Source organism: Syngnathoides biaculeatus, chromosome 3, assembly GCF_019802595.1.
Source record: "Syngnathoides biaculeatus isolate LvHL_M chromosome 3, ASM1980259v1, whole genome shotgun sequence".
Lineage (NCBI taxonomy): Eukaryota > Metazoa > Chordata > Actinopteri > Syngnathiformes > Syngnathidae > Syngnathoides > Syngnathoides biaculeatus.
Window position 1 is genome coordinate 18,352,269 of NC_084642.1, and position 6,000 is coordinate 18,358,268.

At 41.0% G+C, this 6,000-nt stretch overlaps 1 long non-coding RNA gene across 1 annotated transcript in view; it reads right to left on the bottom strand.

The window, feature by feature from the left end:
- Positions 1-5,780, bottom strand: part of LOC133498367 (uncharacterized) — a 28,387-nt gene extending 22,607 nt beyond the window's left edge. The window contains exons 1-2 of the long non-coding RNA XR_009794288.1: positions 5,668-5,780; positions 5,145-5,262 (exon numbers count right to left, since the gene is read on the bottom strand). This is a non-coding gene — a long non-coding RNA (uncharacterized LOC133498367). The remainder of the gene's footprint in view (positions 1-5,144; positions 5,263-5,667) is intronic.
- Positions 5,781-6,000: the final 220 nt, after the last annotated feature.

Consider the following 6,000-nt stretch of genomic DNA (forward strand, 5'->3'; position numbering starts at 1 on the left):
AAAAAAAAAAAAGAAAAAACGGCCTAATTTTCTGTGACATATTATCTTTGCTTCAGTAATCATGAGCCCCATTTCATTGAGTGAATTAGGTGCTCACGGCTTGGTGCGATCACAGACCTGGAAAATGAGTGTTCACAGCCTGCTAATGGCCGGCAGATGAGGCAGACAATCATCTTTAATGTTCAGCGGCAACACAGAGCGGCCTCATATAAAACCAAGAGCTTTTATTGCCGTACTATTATTATATGCGGCCTCGTAGGAACATACAGGGGCATTTTGAAGACGGGCAATTGATTATATGCTCGGTTTATGTTAGTATTAGTGTTGCGAAGTTATTTTAGGCCCGGTGGGTTTGGGAAAACTCACAATCTGTATATTGAGAAAGGAAAATAAAACGTTCCTTCAAAAGCATCTGCCGAAAGACAAAAGCCTCCAGTGTGTAGAACTGAAATACATTTTTTACATGAAAATGTGTTTGGTAATGGTTGTTAGGGTTTTCATAAGGTTCGTATAATAGAGTGAGTGTTTACGTGGTAGGGTTGGATTTCGCCTTAAATCTTGTTTGGTAGGTTTAGGGATGCGTACATAGAATAAGGCTGAATTTTTTAATTGTAAAAAATAAACGTAAACAATCTTATTATTTATTTAAACAAAAATGATTGCATATAAGAAGGAAGAAATTAAAACAAAAGAAAATAGATAGATAGATAGATAGATAGATAGATAGATAGATAGATAGATAGATAGATAGATAGATAGATAGATAGATAGATAGATAGATAGATAGATAGATAGATAGATAGATAGATAGATAGATAGATAGATAGATAGATAGATAGATAGATAGATAGATAGATAGATAGATAGATAGATAGATAGATAGATAGATGTAAAAGAAAAGAAAAATGTTATAGTCATTTGAATTAATACTGAAAATTGCTATCAAATGATATACACAGATATATCTGTGTGCTTACATATATATATATTCTATACATGTTCATCCATCCATCCATTTTCTGAGCCCTTTATCCGCACGAGGGTCGCGGGAGTGCCGGAGCCTGTACCAGTTGTCAACGGACAGGAGGCGGGGTGCACCCTGAACTGGTTGCCAGCCAATCAGAGGGAACATAGATTTGAGCTCACATCTAGGGGCAATTTAGAGTCTCCAATTAATGTTGCATGTTTTTGGGATGTGGGAGGAAACCGGAGTTGCCGGGGGAAACCCACGCAGGCACGGGGAGAACATGAAATCTCCATACAGGCGCGGCCGAGATGGAACCCTCAACCTCAGAACTGCGAGGCTAAAGTTTTCCACCATGCCGCCTGTATATATACATATATATATGATTTCAAAAGTCATTTTTTTTTCTGTCCAAACACTTGCGGCATTGTAACTTTCTCTTCTGAGTTTCCCTCTATTTGCTCGTCTCCGTCTTCCAGTGGTTCCAGCTGGTGTTACACATCCAGATCCTGGGGGAAAGTGATGTTGTGGAAGTTGAGCTTTTCTGCACCATCTATTCTAACTCCATTCAACAGCCTCCCCCCGTCCTTAACACCGCAAGCTGTCAGCGGTGTCACAACATGACGGGCCGCGACACTACTGAATCTGGCATCGCTTTGTCACCCTGATACACTTAAGCATCGGTTGCACTGTGCTCCAGCTTGGTAAAGACACGCTGTCAACTGAGGAAAGGCCATTATCTGCAATAGACACAAAAGTACAGGGGATCCCTGCAGACAGAGAGATGATTAAGGGCTAAGTGTCATTCTTGCCGTCTTGGCGGATGTTTTAAAGAGCTCTATTTCTTACTGTCCTTTTCTACTGTGGAGCCCGCGACTTATTGTCCTATCCCCCACATGCCTGCGAGGAAGGGACATGGGCCTTGACAACCATGCTGGGGGTATTATGTCGAGGATCTGGCCATTCACCCGTCACCGCTCCAAACAACCATAAAGGACAGAACTCAGTAGGATTTAAACACATGTGGCATGTGGTACAAGTGAGTGGAATTTGGCTGTGAAATATTTGAGGAATGTCCACACAGGGATTGGCCACTCGTTGCGGGGGGGGGGGCAACATAATGTTGCTTAGCCCCCTCTGTGACATGAGTCTGGCTATGAGTTTCTGGATTCGAGAAGAATTTAAAAATAGCACGACAGCAGGAGTGTAGCGGTGAACGCCACTGAATTGATTCGCGGTCAGTGATTGTTGATGTGAGTGTCCATGCAACTGACCGGTGACCAATCCTGGGTGACTTTCAGTCATAGAGCAACACAGTCCAGTGTCCCCTGTAACCAAAACAGGTTAAGCACTTGTAAATGGATGAATGGATGGGTGGTAGTGCAGTAGTACACTCATGAGTTGATTGACTTCAGGTTAAAACTGTTGTCTGTCTCTATACCCTGTGGTTGCTGGCCACCAAGTCAGGTTAGCTTTTGTCCTTGATCGATTGGGATGGAGTCTGGCTTTGGCGGGACCATGAAAAAGCGGTAGAGAATTGGACATGGGATCGATTATCACACAGTTGGCTGTAGGTACAAAAGTTTCTCTATGTACCCTGTGATGTGCTGGCGACTAATCCAGGGTGTGTTTTTTTTTTAACCCACAGTCAACTAGGCTCTCTTCCCTGCAACCCTCAACAGGAAAGGTGGTAGAAAATAGATGGATGGAACACCAATTGTACAGTAGTCTGTTAAACCATATAGAATTTGGGGAATTTTAAATTGAGCCCATTTTTTTTCCAATATGCTGAATGTTTACCCAACTAAAAACACTACAAGAGTTTTGCCTTGGGGACTTTCAGTGGCAGCTAAGCGAGAATTTGGATTTGCATTCTGCCTGCCCCAGATTTTTGCAGCCAGTCTTGTGCCCTGAGTGGGAATTCCATCAACAGCAATGCGCCTTCCAAAATTTCTAGGCTAGCGTGTGTGTCCCGACCGGCAGACCGAAGAGTGACATTAGTATTCACAGGGACAGACAGACAATCAGGCTGCAGTTTTATCACTCAGCATTTGTAAGAATCAGATCTGAGACACGACAGTATCAATAAAAGATCTTATTCCCAGCCTCGCTTCTACAACTGCGCCTCTTTCAAGTGACACTGCGGGTATCGTTTGGGCTCTGAATAATGAAACGCAATTATGTAGCTAAACAAAGCCACTGCTGTAATGGTCTTTTTTTTCTTTCCTTTTTTTTTTTTTTTTTACTTTCAAAATGGAAATAGATTCTGTGGTTGGTTGCATTTGTGTGTGTGCATGTGGCTTTTTTTTTTCCTTTCCCTCTCCTCCTTCCATCTTGTGGGTCACACTCGGGACAATCTCTGCATGACACCCGTCGACCTACAGCTTTATTGGGACGGAGGTCGCAAGCCGCCGGAATTAGTCGGCAAAGTCTGGCGGGCAGGCAATCTTGCCTAAACAGAAAAGGGAGAAATACAAGCCGGCTCCGAGATTGTCTCTATTAATTATTCAAATGAGAAAATTTCTATCCAATGACCCCAGTCAAGTGAGTGCACATTATTTAGCAGGCAGACCTGCGTGAGCGTGACGATGATCGCGGACATCACGGCAGCCTTGACTCCTACTGCTAATGGACAGCCTCATGTCTATTGAAAGTTACAGTTTTTATTTAATTTATTATGCCACTTTAACGACTTACGTAAATGCACACTGTTCCAGGCAGTTTTTTTAGAAGCATACAAAATATTTTTTTAAAATAATATCATGACTCATTAGAATATGGATGTTTAATTATTTATTGCATTTATACAAGCTGTTTGTAAATTCACCATTCAATACTGAATACAGGAGGTAAAAATGTTTTATAATCAAAGAGAAGTAGAAGTAAAAGCAGAATAACTTTCCGAAAATCCTGCACTTAAAATAAAACACAGCATAAAATAAAATTGTATATACAAGAATATACAATAGTATTCATTGGAGTTGGGTGTTATAATTATTGTTTTACCATTGTTATTACCATTATGTTGTGTTGTAACAATTAACCAGGATATCATTAGATAAATTGTACTGTACTTGTTCAGATGCATCTAAATGGATTGATTAAGATTTAACACTTCATTTCCTTAAATGGTGTCAGAGGAATTTATTTTTTTACTTAACTGCAGAGAGTACCCAGCATGTAATACTCAGGTATTTATTGTCTTATATTTGTGTTATTTTACAGATTGTATCAGTCAATTCTTATAATTTACTTTCATAAATAAATATTTGTACAAATGGATCAAAATAAATGAAAGTTAATAGCCACCATTGCGTTAAGCAACAATTTACTCACATGTAAAGGATATTTATATGTCAGTCCTATATTTTATGCTATTTTTTATATGCTCATTAATTTCCAATCATTTGAACATAAGAATAAGTATTTCTACTGTTGTATTCAAATTTTATTATTTACCCAGGATATTGTGGTCATTCACCAGTCTCATGAAGTAAATTGTACAAAGTTGAAATGAATGAATCGAAACTTTAAAAATGAGAATGTTGCTCATTTGGTGATGAAGAATCCTGCAACAATTTAAGGAGTAGTGTTTACATCAACCTGAAAATTAACTAAGGTGGGGCATCACTTAACTAGATGCTACCGTGTGAGGCAATTTGGCAATTAACCGGGTTTCATTGTAACCCTTAATTTTAGCTTGCTTCCAGCTTTATACGAACAGTTTGGGCTCGGCCCTTTTCTGTTCTCGGTACACAAAGCAGGGCCCATAAAGGAATGTTTGGATGACTTTAGTGTTGTGCAATTGCAACAAATTCCAAAAAATCTGGTCAAATGACTTCACAGAAGAGTCCAACCAAGTCTACGTTTAAGGCAATTGTGTCCCTCCATACGAACTTGCGGTGGAAAGCATGGGGAAAATATGTTTGCAACCAAATATAGTACATCTTTTCTGTCTTTCTTCTGTTGGTGATAAAACATGTTTGCGAGAGCGCGGCGGTTTCCAAACAAAGCCCTGAACTTGATGACATGGAACGAAATGAGCTCGGACACGTGTGTGACTGGTGCGGTGGTCACGCCGCCCTGTTATTTCTGTCTTTCGCCGCGCCCGGCCATTCACTCAGGATTGTGCGATAATTTGTGCCAGGGAGTGTGAGGGGACGACGAAGGGTAAACTCACAGGTGTCTTGTATGGAGTTCATTGATGAAAATTGGGGGAATGTGCGTGGGAGACCTCACACGGTGGTCGCGGTTCTCGTGCTTGCTGGCGGGAGAGGTGGCCACGTTCGATCCTGGCCCTGGAAGCGGCAGATGAAAAGAGGCTTTAAAGTCATGGCAGTGCATTGGAGAGGCAGGGAGCTGATGAGGTCTGGAAGGACCTCGTCAGCTTCAATCGTGGAAACAGGCTGCCATCTGCTGTTGTAGGCAGGAGCAGCACATCCACTCGTATACAAAAGCTGATATTTTTGACACACTAATGTAAAGCGCTATATTTATACACATACAGATTTTTAACATCATTCCAGATTTTTTTTTTAAGCTGGGTGACCATGGTAAGTTAAAAATCAAAAAGTATGTTCTTACTGTACGTGGGTGAACTCAAACTGACCAACATAGCACACCACGTACCTAAATGATATCTATACAGACACTTGGAAATCTTCTCTGCCAAACCAGGTATCTGTCATAGTACCAAGACTGACCTGTGAGAGGCTGTTTGGTTCTACACGGCATCCAGACTGCCAAGAAATACAGTGTCCCCCCGCATATACAGTGGAGAAAATAAGTATTTACTTGGCCATGTTGCAAGTCTGAGTCTTACTGATTGTCTGGGGTGGACAGGTGTCTTTATGCAGCTAACGACCTCACACAGGTGCATCTGATTCAGGAGGTGGACTTTTAAAGGTGGACTAACAGGCCTTGGAGGGTCAGAATTCTAGCAGGTGTTCAAATACTTATTTGCAGCTGTATCACAAAAATCATACATTGTGATTTCTGGATTTTTCATTTTAGATGATCTGGTTCACAGTGGACAT